The sequence below is a fragment of the Onychostruthus taczanowskii genome, unplaced genomic scaffold (assembly GCF_017590055.1).
Source record: "Onychostruthus taczanowskii isolate IOZ18803 unplaced genomic scaffold, ASM1759005v1 scaffold308, whole genome shotgun sequence".
In the NCBI taxonomy this organism is placed as follows: Eukaryota; Metazoa; Chordata; class Aves; order Passeriformes; family Passeridae; genus Onychostruthus; species Onychostruthus taczanowskii.
This window is the reverse complement of record NW_024500439.1, coordinates 12442-29177: the sequence shown is the minus strand read 5'-3', so window position 1 is coordinate 29177 and position 16736 is coordinate 12442.

Below are 16736 nucleotides of genomic sequence, written 5' to 3'. Positions count from 1 at the left end.
AAATGTTGTCACTTCACAGAGGAACATGACAGAATTTCTTGTGTCAGTCCAGAAGAAACGACTTCGACCAGCTAGCAGTCTGCAAAAATGAAGACTGCATCAAGTATGAATCTGCTCAAGATTTTAATGTCTGACTATGTTGTATACTACATGTATTTGAAACTTCAATTGCAGTACTGGAATTGTAACCCCTCTGCTTGAAAAGTACAGGCATCTGCCTGATAAATTAATGAAGACTGTTTCAGAGCCAGAGTAGAGACAAAAAGCTCTACAACACTGATCATTACAATCAAATGGTCTTGGAAGGCAGCTCTTAAATGGCATTAGGGTTCTTCAGAAGGAAAGAAGCTAAAGAGAGAAAGGGAGGAATGGATTTGCAAGAATGAAAATTCCAGTATTTCACCCCCAGAAAGAAAATTAGTTGTTTGACAGGTATTATTGCCTGAGATCCCTGCTTATAGTCTTTTCTATTTAGCACCAGGCTGAACATTGATTCCTGTTCTCTAAGTAATGCAGCTCTGCTAAGAGGCATTGATCTTGGTTAAATGACATTTCGTGTTAAAAAAAAAAGAAAAAAAAAATCCAGAGTGCTTGGAGATGTCTTAGTTACACAAGGTCAGGAAGGAAGTGAGGCCTTTATGACAGACTCCTTTTTTCTACTTAGGCTTCTCAAATGACGACTGGAATGTAATAATTTTTATAAGCCTTTTATATTAGAAATGACAGTGTCAGGGTGGTGTGTGCTGCACGGAGACTCTCCCTGCGTGCTCCAGAAGGGGTCACTGTTGAAAGCTAAATCATCTTCCCCAAAACTGCATCAGCAAAGTACAAATACCTGAGCCTGCACCTACAAGACAATAAAAATCCACATAACTGCTTTTCTCCATTTTCCTGATGTATAATGCCTTGTCATGAAATAGCTCTAAAATGTCTAGGCTTAACTAAAACATATACTTCCAATATTAAGGGCAATAAGCATGTGTTTAAAGAATCTAGATCAATGAAACACCCCATCTCTGTACCAATCTGGAGTGACTGTTTAGGGGCTAGAAAATATTAGTAGAACTGTATGAATTATGAAGCAGACATGATAAGTGCTAAGACATCAAACACATGCAGCAATCTTGCAGCCTTGCATATGTATGTGCAGGTGTACGTATGCATACAGGTACATGTATGTGATCCTTGGCTGCAAAGTAGTTGGGTGAATTTGTGAGCAGCCCCAGAAAAATGTGAAATTCACTCTGGGGAGCACATTTTGGCTGCACACAGGATAAATTTCTGCAAGACTTTAGAAAAGAGTGTAGAGAACTAGCCTTAAAAAGAACCTTAAATGGAGTTTCTTTAGAAACACTGTGCCTTGCAGATTTTAGTTTTCTTTAAGTCACCACAGGTACTTGACATAAAATCATAGAATATTCTGAGTTGGAAGGAACCCACACAGATCACTGAGTCCAACTCCTGGCCCTGCACAGGATGTCTCCAGGCGTCTCAGCATGTACCTAAGAGCATTGTCCAAATGCTTTCTGAGCTCTGTCAGGCTTGGTGCTGTGACCACTTTCCTGGGGAACCTGTTCCAATGCCCAGACACCCTCTGGGGAAAGAATCTTTTCCTGATATCCAACCTAAACCTCCCCTGATACTACTTCAGGATATTCCCTTGGGTCCTGTCACCGTCACCACAGAGAAGAGATCAGTGTCTGCCCCTCCTCTTCCCCTCACAGGAAGTTGTAACTGCAGTGAGTTCTCTCCTCGGTCTGCTCCAGGCTGAACAGACCAAATGACCTCTTACTTGACTTTAGCAACAACCTCTTGCGAATAACCAGCCCTTTAAAAATCAATGGTCAAATAAAATGCTGTAAAAACCTTCAAGAATTTCCCCAGAGATTATATATTCAGGCCCCTAAGTGATCTCTTCTCTGAACGTAGCATAGTGGAAAGGAAAAAAAAAGATCTCTAATACATTATTTAAATTTCAGTGATTGAGTGTTCAACACAGTCAAGTAGGTAATTCCTCTAGGATAATAGAAGTAAATGTGGACAGTTTTGTGACATTTTTGGTCTTAAGGATTTAGCAGCAAGCAGTCCAAGGCCATTGGAGCCTGGGACAATGTGTTGTCTTTGCTGTGGGCCTGTCCCACTTGCATGTGTCCATGGCAAGGAAGGTCTTTATGGGGCTCTAGGAATTACTTTTATCATCAGCACTCACTATAACTGTGATATATCTGTGTTCATAAAGTAACCAATAGCTACAATGAAGTAAACAGAAAAGAGATTTCTTTTTTTTTGGTAATAAAAAGGATTCATATTTAAGTTTCCAGTTAGCATTGTTAAGTAATCTTCTGCATGACTAGTTTTGTGCTTGTGTGTTGGTGCCAGTTCCTTCATCTTGGCACATTTTAAATTTCTACAGCACCATGTGCTGCTTGCCTCATTACACAGGAGTGATCTATGACAAGCAGACGTGTTTATACACGCAACCATTTCTAGGCCCCTGGAACTGACAGCAAAAAATAGCATCTTGTGCCCAATCTGTTTCTCCAATTCCTGTGCATTAGCTTGATCAAACCAGTTGTTTTCCTTCGATTTTTCAGATACAGAAATAGATTGTTACAATATGTTCATCTGATCCGAAGATATGCCAAGTTCCCTGAGTAAAGGAGCAGGGTTCATTTCACATTTTATATCATACTCATAATAGTTCTTAGCAAATAATTGCATATCATTTGACATTTTGAAATCAAGATTGTCTCTCCCAGAGAGATGCTGCAGCGTAATGGTTATGAGTCTGATACAGAAATCGTTAGGTAAAGACCTGTGATCTGTGTTAGGTAGAAAGGCATACTATGTAGACCTGCACTTGACTTAAAATTTAAGTAAAAAAAATGTGTCCATGAGGCCCTGAAAGTATATTAAAAGAAAAACTGACTACTAGAGGAAAACTGGCAGCAGATCATACTTCCATCTGTACAGCATCTGTGATCTGGTAGCACTTCAAGCTATTGCAGTTTTGGGGTACAAACATCTTCAGACCATCATGACTTGACTACAGCTAGAGGCCAAGTTGATGCTTCTAAAATGAGTATACAGAAGCACAAGTAGACATTTTCAAATGTGTTCAGGAAACAAGCATTAAAGTTAGTCTTCTATATGCCTTGCTGAGGGAAAACACCCTACTTACTCCAAAATATGTGCACAGGTGCTACACTACCGCTGCTGCATAATTACTATATATACTTTTTAAAAATTTATGTGTAGTTGCAATGCTGCCTTTTGCAAAGCTGGCCAGTTTTGCAACTGAACCTGTAATTTAATATTTCTTGACTCTCAGATTTTGTTTGTTGATATTAGTGTTAAACACAACCAGATGTCTGGATTTCTAGAAGCATGTTTTCATTACAATGCATTCTTAACTCTTTGTCAGTGTTCACCTATAGTTCAGTGTATATTTTTGTACTTATCATGCTTGTGTAGATATATGTGCATGTGCTGATGCATATGATGCATATAACATTTATATAGAACAAATGCCTGATTATGTGAGTAACAATGGGGTATTTCTTTGCAGATTCTTTCAGTTCTTATTCAGAATTTTTTTGCCACTGGTTTTCCATAAATTGAAATAATCCAAAGTATTTCTGGATTTTAGCTTCTCTTATCTTTCTGGGAGTGGTTAGGAACACAAGAAACATTTTTGCATGTCAGTGCCCATGTCAGCACGTTAAGCTGATCTGGCCTGAGGTCACCTTGGTAAGCAGCCTATTACTCATCTCTGTGATGGCATTGCAGGAACATGCCATTTCCCCTATCCTGGCACACACAAATGGAGTATGTGCTGTGACAGCAGCATGATATGTGCTTGCCTGACATCACAGAGGGACAGACAACCAAAAAGGACAAAACTTTTCTTGTGGGACATGGCATGTGCCTCAGCACTTCTCTGTGCAGAACCACTCTGAAGCAAATAAATCTATTGGAGAAGTGTTTTACTTTGCTGCAAACTCTCTAGTGTGACAGTGGTAAGGGAAAGTTTCTTTCTGTGCATTCATTCTGCATCAATATCAGATATTTTAACCGAGCTAGAGGATGATGGTCCAACATATCTTCCCACTCCGACCCAAATAAAGCTGCAGTTCTCTCCCTGTACAGTTATAAGACACTCTGTATTCCTGACTCCTTCAGCAGGCATCCAATGGGACAAGCTGTGTGCTGGAAAGCATTCCTGCCATTTCTCTTGGTCCAACTAACTACAATCAGTGAAAGCATATTTAGCAGTTTAACTGTGGATTGCATCAGGTTATGAATAAATCTGCATTGCATTGCACATCAGGGACACTGTGCATTAGTGTACTCTGTATCTTCTCCCTGAAACAGACTTCACCTGTATTGGAGATGAAGTTTTGATCTTTCCTTTTTCGTAGAAAAAATTAATCCCATCAGAAAGTACTCAATATCACTGAAAGAAACATCCCCCAGCTGGGTAACTGGTCCTGCCTGTGGGCAGAAAAAGATTTACTTTTCATTTTCACAGCAGATTTTATGTCAGTAAAGGCAAGCAATAACTTTTTTCTCCACCACCAAAAAGACTACCTTTAAAGGAAACATATGGAATTACTCTTTGAAATCTCTCTTCTGTTATGCTTATGCTTTCTATGCATTCTCAAAAGTGAATCACTGTTTTAACATCCATATGTGTATATTACTGAATAGGACCATACCAGGAGTCACTGTTTTCAATGGCAATGAGTCATTGCTGCATCCTTCATTACAAACAGGATATTCCCTGAGCTTTTTCTGAGCTGCAGAGAGGAACTCCTTCAAAATGGATTAAAATTTGAGTACTAACAATGCCTTTTCTCCCAGTTAGTTAAGTGCTTCTAGATGGATCTTCAGACTTATTGCAAAGATGGCAATGCAAGATGTTCCAAAGAGAAAAAAGACATCTTTTTGCTCATAGTCTTGCCATTTCTGTAGTTTATGCTATGTTATATATCTGAAATTCAGATAGGATCAAGCTTATTTAAGAGGTAATGAGACAGCTAAGTATCAACCAGCCCTATATGTAAAACTGTCAAGATCTCCATGTCAAAAATAGCCAAACATCTGCTCACCTAAATTACAAAAAGAACTCATTTTTGTTCTGGTTAATTCCTAGGTGACGAATTCTGTGGTAAAGTATTAGTACTTGTTCTGCCAGAACTCCTTGTAGTTATCTATGTAAGACATCAGATGTACATGAGTAGCTTTAGGTAATGCCTGGTATCTGTGGTCTTTATGTTAAAAAAAGGCTTTTTCTAAGCTGTTTTTTTTTTTTTTTTTTTTTTTTTTTTTTTTTGTAAATTTGGCTTTTTTTTCAATTTCTCTTCCACAGGGCTCTATTATTTAAAGAAAGAAATAGTTTAATAAAGCATGGAGGCCTCACTCATGCAAAACTCTTTTTAATACATCCCATATATAACTCGAGATGAAAAGTTCTGGTCAGGTTTATGAGGCACTTAAGTGACCATCCACACTCTTGACCTGAACCTCTGCATACAAAGGGGATGGAGTTTGCTGCAGACAGGAGATGTTATCGTGCAAAGAGCTATCAAAACCTAGTTTATTCCTCGCAGCAAGCCCACCCGCTGGTAAAGTGAGTCTCTTGGCTCTCTATACAATAAGTATAAATAAACCTGGTTTTCTGTGCTCTTCACCAGTGTGAAATGGAGCACAGCTCATAAAACCTGTGATGTGTTATGTTCACCGACAACTCAGCTGACGTGTATGGTGCAAGTGGTTTTGCACAAGTGGGTAGAAAGAACAGAAGAAAAACAGTGGGAGCCTGTAAGAATGGAAATAAATTCTGCTGTGGTCTCCTTACACCTTAGGTAAAACAAGAGGTTAGGGTAAGGCACTGAAGGTACTAACCTCTCATCTGCAACAGTAGTTTTACATTTTTCACCTGCCTATTGATAGAAGGCAGGAAACTAGAGGTTTTAGGACACACCACGTGAAATTGAGGATGCAATTATTTCCTTTGCAGATAACATCTGCTTCTGAATAGACCTTTCTAATACGGTTAAAAGAACACAATGTGTTTGGGAGCACAAGCTAAAGACAAATCCTAACTGTTCATATGCCTGACAGGACATATCTGGAAAAGCAAGATATAAGGAACTTCCCAAGGCCAGAGGAAGACGTGCAATAAAAGAGTTGCCTGTCAGAATTTTAGTGCTTATGCCAGTTCTAGAAGGATTTTAGAGAGCTGTTATGCTGTGAATAATATGAGTATCCCTTAGTAAGAGTAACTCCTTAGTATCATGGTATCACAGAACAGTTTGGATTGCAATGGACCTTAAAGATCATCTAGTTCCATGCCTGCTGCCCCAGGCAGAGGTACCTTCCACTTGACCTGGTTGCTCAAAGTCCCATCCCACTTTGCCTTGGGCTCCCTAGCAGGGATGGGGCATCCACAGCTTCTTTGGGCTACCTGTGCCGGTGTCTCAACATCTCGGCAAAGAAGTTCCTCCTAGAATCTAATTTAAATCTCTCCTCTTTTTGTTTTAAAAGGCTCCCCCTTGTCCTATTGCCATCTGCCTGTTTACAAAGCCACTCTCCATCTCTTTTGCAAGCCATATTTAAGTTCTGGAAGCTCGTAACAAGGTCTTCCCAGAGCCTTCTTTTCTCCAGGCTGGGCAATGCCTGCTCTCACAAACTGTCTTCAAGCCTTGGATAGTACACCAGCAGTGCAGGATGAGCTGTAAAGGACTGGAGGTCAGAAAATGAGCAAAAATTCTGATTTGAAATTAAAGTTTGAAAAATATTGCAGTTAATATAGGGTCCAAACACTCGTCATTATCAACGTGAGGTATTATGACTTTGCTTCAGTGCTGTGTGCCAACCCATTTTGCACAACTGTCCTATCTCTCATTTTGGTTGGGAAACTGCATCTCATCCAAAGTTCAGGTTTAGCTCTCCACACTGTCATACCATGCTGTTGCACTTGGTCCAGAAAACACATTGCTGTATGTTCAACTCCAAAAGACAAACATTTACCAGAGATCTTTCTACTACATAAACCTTGTTGCTCAGATGTTTGCACTACCTCCTACTGAACTCTTCCTACTGCCTAATAAAGAGGAGTTTCACAGTTTTTTCTTTTTCATGGCATTTTATTTTCAGTGGTACCTTTTATTTTATTAGCCAGTGTCACAATTTCTGCTATTGCTGCTAAACAAACACTTAAGTTCACATGTGCATATAGGCATTATTTTCTTACAACAGTAAGAGCAAATTAGGCACACCTGAGGAAGCAGTGCTACACAAATGTATACCACAATCGGTTTCAGGAATTCCCAACACTGCATCTCATCTGTCTCACAGTCATGGCACTGTTTCAAAACTGAAAAGAAGCATGGGGACTGTTTCTTTTTTTAGCAAATCGTCTATGCTTTTTATGCTGTAAATAGCTCCACACGGCTCCATATCTTAAATGCTTCCCACTTTCCCCACCCAAAGGAAATCTGAAAGCAATGCATAAATGTTGTATTCCATTTTATTTAAATGGCCCCTACCTCAAAACGCACCGCAACACATAAATACCTGTGACTTATTCAAAAGTCAGTTTATACTTTAGACACATGTTCTGTCTAGTTAGAGGCTGTTTTCTCTGACTACTTGTAATATGACATATATAGGTTCTAAGGGACCCATGGAGATCTTTAGAACTCAGGCTCTTGCTCAAAGCAAGGGTATCTTCAGAGCTCAGTCAGGGTGCTCAGGGATCTTGTGATATTTTGTTTTAGGATAGAGTGACCACAAAATGACAGTGATAACAAGTTAGGTATGAATCAGATATTGTGCTGTGGTGTAGGGCTTAGATTGCAATGTCCCAGAGTTGGACTGGAACTGACTAGGGGAGAATTTTCAGATAAAATTAAGAAAACTGAGTGTCTGACTTATGAAATATCTACAAAATTTCTGGATATGATCTAAAAAAAAAAAAAAAAAAAAAAGAGGCAAATATGTAAATATATTGGCTTTATGAGTTACAAGCAAGTCAGTTGAGAATTTTATATGAAATAAGACTATATTAAATTATTTTCAAAAAACAAGGCAAATTATTATCAAGAAACAATGGCTACAAAGGCCAAGGGAATTTTAGGGCCATTTATTAGAAAGGGATTTGTGGTCTCATGACAAGGACAATGTAAAAATCACCTGTGGAGAGAAAATTATGTACCTTTTCTGGGTTACTCCAGTTCTTTCCCTGCAGATATCAACAGCAGCACCTATGAAGGAAAAACAATAGGATGCTAAAGAGAGAAAGGTTTTTTAATTGTTACACTGGGAAAGCATAATTTGCTCTAAGAACATCTTGGGGAAAATAAATTATTACTTAGACAAGGTCAATTCTCTTTGATACCTTCCATGTGTTCATATCAGTCATGCAAAAAAGAAAAAGAAAGATAAAACCAGGAAAGGAGGTGTAAATCAAAACCCCAAATTATTTCCAGCAGGGTGAGACCCTTACATATCTGTCAGGACCATAAGATTGCTTCTTTATCATAGTGTAAGTGCTGCCTGCACCTCTGGAATGTTTTGATTTTCACCTGTGAGTTAGAGTCTGTTCACCTGCACAGGTACATTAAATCTCACTGTTACATACCTGCATGTGTGAAATTGCACTCGACTTTTGGTCTTTTGGACTTGACTTGACAATGGTCTGAGAACTGTTAGCATGCAGAAATAATGAAAATGTGGAAGTAGGGCAGAAGTATCCTGTAAAATGTTCTTGGCTTGCGGTCTATTCAAGCTTCCATTCTACTTAGAAACTATCATAAAAGCTTTCTAGCATGGACACATTTATTTAACCACTACGATGAACCAGTTACATGAATTTGCTGATGTCTTGCACCCAGAGGTTCTGTTCCAAATGCTTTTTTTGCATCTGAAAGAAGAGCAAGCCTCAGGTGGTCACCTTTACAAGTCAGAGATATAATAAGACTAATAATGTCAGAAAGAAGACTAAAGTGATGAGACAGGTAGTTAGGCAGGTGGTGCCTTACTGAGACAGGTGTGGAAGCTGTAGTTACTAAAGGTATTGAATCTGATGCTGGAAGACAGGGGAGACAGCTCATTTATAACAGATACAAGATTTGTGGAATCATAGTGCCTGACTTTTTAAAAATTTAGCAACAAACACACATAAAATGTGGTGTTGCACTGCTTGACCTCAGGCTTGTGTCACTCCACATCCCATCTGCAAGTCTGAAGTTCATGATCAAAACCAGAAAAAGCTGCAAAAACCCCCAAAACAGGTCGGTTGTGTTTCTGGGGAATGCTAAGGTTTGGGAACCCATTCTCCAAGGTTTTACTCGCAGTAACATTCTTCTAATTGCATGTCTGGGCTTATCCATGTCAAACACGAGAAACAGCATAAGACAGACTTGCAAGTAGCACTGCTGCTTGAACATGTCCTTCTTGAACAGTAAGTTGAGGAAAAGGTTGCAGAACTATTACTGATGAACCTGACTGATACAGACTATAAGAAAAACAACTCTGTGCCAATTCATTGAGATCACAAGATATTGTCCAAACAGTTCCAAGGTCAAACCTCCTTGGTTTCAAAAGAGTAAAAAGTTATTATACTTTCCCAGAAGTATAATTCTGCTTATTGCCCAAGTAATTGGAAATAAATGGCTGATGTTTGGGGAAGAAAAAATAAATTGCATGTAGCAAAATAATTGTGAAAAAATGTGTGTGAAATCTATTGTGGAGATGGAAAACCTCCAGTATTGGTGAACATAGGGGAATCATAAACCTGTTGGGAGGCTACAGTTCCAAATGAACAGTTCTGTTTTTTCTTGCATTGTTCTTATCTGTTTGCATAAACATGCAAAGCCAAAATATCTTCTCCAAGCAGAGAAGACCCTCCCTGTTAACTCTCAGTCACACAGCATCCAGCCAGAATTACCTAAAAATCTCTTCATGCTCATGCTTATCTGTGGCCTTATGGTTAAAGCTCGGCACCCTGGTTCAGAACACAGCACGGCAGCCCAAATCCCCAAGGCTGCTCGGGCTAAGAACTCGCAGATACCAGCATGGCAGACGGTTCAAAAAGCCCTTTATTGGTTTTCTCATCGATATATATACCCTTGGTTCTACTTCTACTTTCTGGGGTCCAACTTTTACCTTTTATGGTTAGTAAGGAAACTGGAAGAGGCCAGTGTTAGGAGAGGTTACATTCTTTGGCCTCTTTTCCTGTGGCTATCTCTTATCTCTCTAAGTCAGGGGAGAGAGGGGCCCTATCGGTTTCCGTGACAGACCGAGATCTTCCGAACGCCTGTCCCTATTCTCTCTGCTGCACTCATCACAACCAAACAATACACTGACTGATTAGCAAAGCTTAGTGCCTTGCAGCATCTCAGCTTCAGAGTGAAGTTCCTTCAGTGGAAAGGCAGGGTGAGGCTTTAGATTAGCAAAATGGAAAGACAGAGACCGTGGTGTAGGGTTCTTCATTCCCCTTCACACACTGCTGTGTGATATGGACTCCTTGCCATGAGAATATTTGTCTGACAACCTGCTTGGGGACTCCCCAGCCCCAGAACTCTCCTTATGCTCCTTAGAGAAGCAAGTCCTGGGATAGCAGGGTCAGCTCAGCTGGGCATCATGACACTTTCTCAACTGAAGGCAGAGGCTGACTTCTATCCTCTTAGTTTCTGGCCTAATAAACTGTAATCCTTTGTCTGTCTGTCACCAGCAACAAGGTAGGAGAGGTGAGCCAGTCCACTCTGCATGCACATGAAACTTATGGATCGGAAGTGATTCTAGTGAAATAGCAGTTTATGAAAGGGACACCATAGGATATTCAGTAACAGATAAATGGCCTGCACTTGGGACCACTGTGCATTTTTAAAACTAATTTGCTTTGAATGCCTGATTTCTAAAACTCTGTAAATAGCCTATAGTCGTAACTGTAGGCTGAAACTAGCCTATAGTTGTAACTATAGGTTGAAAAAGAAAGCAATATATGAGGAAACTGCCTGTATGTTGAGAGTGCTCATATTCAAATACTCAGGGTAGCCAGCCATACATGGTAACTGTCTATTGACTGTACTTGGAGACCATCAAAGACAGTCCTACAGGCTGCAGAAGAGCTTTCCACTGCGCATGAAAAGTATGCCTGGCTGTCATCCTGCATCTAGGAACACTCAACTTTGTTCCCATGAAGTACTTTTATGCTTGCCATTTCAGCACTTGCCCAGAGCTTAAACATTACAGAACACTTTTTTTCTGATGGATATTCTGATAAAGGCATTCTTAACAGAAGAGCTCTTTGATTTTAATAATCATTTCAAAGACTCTTTTTCTGATTAGGAGGCAGAGTATTTTCTTCCACAGGCCTCTTCAGCTGACGCTTTATGTTTTAGTTACTTTCACAAATTCACCTTCTTGTCATACAGCTTCTTCAGGTCTCATTCATTTTATTCAATACTTGCTGACAATGTCTGGGCTTCTCATTTCAGCATCTCTCTTCAGAAATGCAATTGACTTTAAGTACTACTCTATTCCTCAGGTCATTTAATTGCAGTGCATTGAGCCCTTTTGAAGGTGACAGCTCTGCAAATTCAAAGAGCTCTGATCAGTTCAGAAAAACTGCTTTCAAATGTAACTTTTCCTGACATTACAGAACCTTCTGTTAAAACTTTTTCCATTTTCCAGACTGTCATTTTGTTTTTGAACAGAGGTTTCTTTTCTTGAATTCCAGCAACAACTTCCAACTTTCCTATTTTTCACCCATCTTTCTTCATCTTTTAAACTGCTTCCCTATATTTGATATTATTATAAGCACACTTTTCTGCCTTCCTCCCTGGTTCAAACCTGTAGAGTGTTGTGGCCTTTTGTAATTCCTTTCCTGCAGTGCTTTTCACAGAGCACTTTCACCCAAAGCTATAACAAATATCTGAAATTAGAAGGAGTGCATCCCCATCTGGTGCAAAGCCTGGGCAGAGCTTAGCACAGAAGAAGGATCCAGCTTGGAGGCTGCTGCTGCACAGCACCTCAGCCCCTCTCCATGCTGGCCACTCATCATCCCTGAAGGGCAGGGGTCTCTGAGCAGAGCTGTGATCCCTCCCTGCTGCAACTCAGCCTGGGGGTTTTGCCCTGCTTAGTGTCTGCCTGACTCCTGCCTATCCAGGCAGCAGTGACTGCTCTCCCTGCACGGAGGGCAGCCAGCAGGCTGCTTCTGAAGGGGGCATCTGCCCCTGCTGTTCTTTCCCCTTTCATTCTCTGCCTCTGAAAATATAGGACTGTGAGGTTAGCAATGGCTTCAAGAGTAAGAAATGAAGTGGCTTAGCAGTGACTGCTTCTTTTATGGATTAAAAGATCTGGAGAACAGGATTTTCTTTACTAATGAAAAATTGTGTAAGATTTTTCTTCTATTGTTGCTCCTTTATTATCAATATTCATAGTTACAGATTTCCTGCTCCCCTGAGCTCTTCTTACTAACGCAGAAAAAAAAAAAAAAAAAGTAGAATACAAGTGAGCACTTCCAGCACAGCGCTGGAGGTTCCCAGAAGTGCAGCATCTAGCATCTTGAAAGGCATATGCATATGACATAATGTAATCACACCAACAGCAAGGTTTTGAAATGGACAATTTCTGTTGTTCCATCATGTTCTTCCCCAGTCTCTTTCTGTATTCTTTGAGATCAATATGTTTAAGTTTGCTTTAAGATTTTTTTTCTTTCCAATATTTACTAACACACTATACACTTGGTGTGTATTTTTCCCCAGTGGTGTTTGCAGTCAGATGGGTAATAGGAAATGTCATGATTAGCAAACCAGTCTGCATTAAACCTGACTTATCTCTTTACATGCAATATCTCAGCCATTCATCAGGAGACCCTTGGGGAATTGAGACCTATAAAATATGTTTCTAAAATGCTACTGCCATACAACTGCAATTGGATTAGGAAACTTCCCAGTACATCTAGGGAGTCAAACTGTAAAATCTTTCTTAAAGGAAGGTCACCTTCAGTTCTGATTTCTCAAGTCACACTCTGGATGGTTTTTTGCTTTCCACTGTCAATCTCTGCCATTTTGTGTGGCTTTGCACCTTCGACTTCGCTTTTACAGAATACAACCTCTGCTGTTATCTCACTCCTCTTCAGTGCACAGTAAAAAAAAATAAAAATACTTCACTTTATATCACAAACAAAGGCCACAAGCTCCTTTTTTTTTTCCAACCATGAAAATTTTCAATAGTAGAAGTTATAGAATACAATAGAAGATTATAGAATAATAGAACCATATGAAAGGGTTACTGAAACCAGTGTGTTTCAAAACCCCTGGAAAAAAAAAAACAAACAAAGGACAGCACTACGGAGTAATTAGCAAAGGTACTAAGTCAATTTGCTAAGCAATTTTCACTATCAGACACAACTGACATGGGAAGAAATGGAAAGAACACTAATTAGTAATTAAGTAGGGTTCCTTGAATCCAGAATCAGGGGGAACCCTCTGTAGCAGAGCAGGGAAGAACTAACCTTTCTGTAGAGAGCTTGGTATTTACTTGGGTGACTGAATCAAAGTTACATAGGAAAATACAAAAGAATTGAAGAACAATGAAGTCAGTTCTTAAAATCTGAAATGAATAATAGATTAAACCATTATATAGAAAGAGGTCCCAAGCAGCAGCAAATATCAGAACACAGGACAGCTCAGTAACTGTAGCTACTGCTCCTTGGGATGATAATCAGAGATGTTCCTCCCAGCCAGATCCTGTTAATGCTTCACAAATGTCTGTGTGCTTGCTGTGAGTTAAAGAGAAAAAAAAATCATACTGTCTTTTTAAAACACAGCCCTTAAAACAATGATGTCTACAAATATGTGGCTTTGTAAAATAAAATAAAAGCCAGACGAATATTACCTAGTAATTTTTTTTTTCTTTCTTGCTACAGTCTCTGGGCTAGAGTAGTCAAGTGAGTTAAGTGTATGAGTGAAAATGTAGAAAGGTATCTTAAAGTTTCAGAGAGGTGTCTGGAATCAGACTGGCTATCCCCCGCTGGCTCGTTTGCACACACGAGTTTCAGATCTGCAGATGTGGCAGATGTGAGTGCTGAATGCGGCAAGCAGGGCATGCAGCTCCTCTGGAGTAGAATCTGCATGGCAACAGTATAATCACAGCTGCCTCAAGTACCTTGAGCACAGTGTTATGCAATTCAGTGGGGACAGTAATAATAAGAATTGAGGGGATTCTTTTTTTTTTTTTTTTTTTTTTTTTTTTTTTTTTTTGTGATGTTCAGCACAGTACCTACAGCCTGGAATATGAACTGTCTAAAACAAAATCTTCAGGAAAACTCTGCACTCACACTTGTTTAAATAAATAATATGTAGTACAGAAAAGCCTATTCCCTGAGTTGCATGCATTCATGAAATGAAAGATGACTTGCAGAAGAGGTCACTGTAAAGCAATATTATCTGAGCTTTTATTAGAACCCGGTGCTCTAATACTAGACAACAGCATCATTCACAAGGGAATAAAAGCTTGTGGGCATATGAATAGGGAGTGTTGTACAATTACAGAAACACCTGTGCTAAATAACCTTGCAGTCATCCCCTAGGAAAATCTGCATGCTCAACAGTCCCGACATTTCTCTTGTGTGTATTAAGTTACAGCATAAAAGCATGGTTTGATAAAATAGGGTAAAAAATATTCTTCAAGGGCATACATATAAAACCTATGGGTTTACCTATTTTTTTCCCCCTCCTAAACACTGTCTGCAGTGTTAAGCCACATTTGCGTCTGAGACTGCAGAAACCTCCCTCTGCATAAAGAAACATTGCTTTTCATCATGCCATGGTGGCAAGGATAACCTTTCTGATTTTTAGCAGCTTAGTCTCTAGCCTTCTTGTTCTGAAAGCCTGTTCAAAGCTTGCCAGAACAATGGCAGTCCTGATACTGGTTTTTTTGGATAAAAAAGGCATTTCTTCACCCCCTAATTTTTCATGGCCTCCTGCATTTATGAGCCTCTGAAATGCTACCTGCCAGAATGAGTAATACTGCAGAGAGGTTACTGGCAGCCCCCAAGGCAAAAGACTTTTGATTAGGGATCTGACAATTTTTCAGGAACTCATGTATCATACAGATGCAGATATTTCAGTCTTAAGTGATGCTTAGCATTAGCAATTAGCCCAGCTTGTGCATACATGCATTCAAGTGTGCACATAAAGACTGTGTTGCGGGTTTCTCTGTAACAGTAGAGACACAGCTTGGATGCCAAATTAAAGACAGAGCATCCTTCACGGGTCACTGTTTGGCCTAGAGGATGTTATAAATCTCACACTGGCTACAAGTTGTACTATTTAAGCACAGGAGATTGCTATAGGGGTAAGCATTTATAAAGGTGGGGCTTCTGTTTCTAAAAACTTCAAATCTGTGTCTGTCCTGTTTCACACATAGAATGACCCTCCCTTAAACGTACAGAAAGTGCAGAAGGAGGTTCTCTGTCACTCTGCCACAAATCAGTTTAATTGACTACAGTTACCTGCCTTCCCCTCTTTTACTCGTTCTCCTTCAAACCAAAGAAAAATTAGTCCTTAGCACAGGGTTGGACCAGTTAGAGAGCAGAAAGATCAGATCAGTAAGTCTGGTCAGCTGGCAGGACAGAATATACACTCTTGAAAAATAGAATCACAGACTGATTTGACTTGGACAAGATCTTAAAAGTCATCTTCCCATGGCAAGTCCCTTGCCATAGGAAGGGACCTTCCACTAATCTTCCACAGGTTGCTAAGGGCTCCATCCAGCCTGGACCTGAACACTTCCAGAGATGGAGTTTTCACAAATTCTCAAATGGAGTTTCAGCATCTTGCCACCCTCATCAAAGGTGAAGAATTTCTTCCTAATATCTAATAAAAATCTCTCTGATATAGGACTTTATACAGAGTAAAAAGGTAGGAAATTAGGATTTTCCAGCTGATCCACGAACATGGCTACAATACAAGGACTGAATTTGCAGTTAGATCTGTAGCCAGAACCAGTTTAAGAGGGCGATGGAGAGTGGTAGTGACATCTCCTATGCCCAATGACAGGAGAGTGTGTCTTCTGTGGTCTGAAGTGTGAAAGAGATGGAAAGGATACCGTGGTTGTGAAGCTGTCCCTGTTCAGCTGCTCTGAGGCCAAGAAGCTCACCCTAATTATGACTTGGAGCAGCTTATTTGGTCTTCACCTGCACGCCTTAATTTCTCGACTCTAAATGTCACTACTGTCTGTGCCAGGAGATTTTATGAGTAGGTTATGTCCATTATCAGATGCTGACATTGCAGTTCTATGGCCATGCTGTAGATCATAGGCACTGGCAGTGCTAACAAGCTAGCTGAAAATTTGCTGTTAGACTCTTGGGATGACTACCGGATCAACGCTTCCACTAATTTTACCAAACGATTTGTAACACGAAGAGCCTGAATTCTCCCTACACGTCTCTGAGTAGCTCATGCAAACCCTTACCCATTGCTTTTCAGGATCCCAGGCTAAAATACAGTAGTAGTTAAAGGATGAAAAAGGTTGAATAGCCACGTGCATCAATATTAGATGCTCTTAGAAATTATTCTAAAAATAATTATCACCCCCGAAGCAAAAACTCAAGCTGAAAAAGGGAGCAGGTCTTACTTTCAAGTTAATTGAAATAAGTCAGCACTTTACTTAATATGAGCTTCACGCGTCCTCCTAGTGCTCAAAGCCAGACCTTCCAG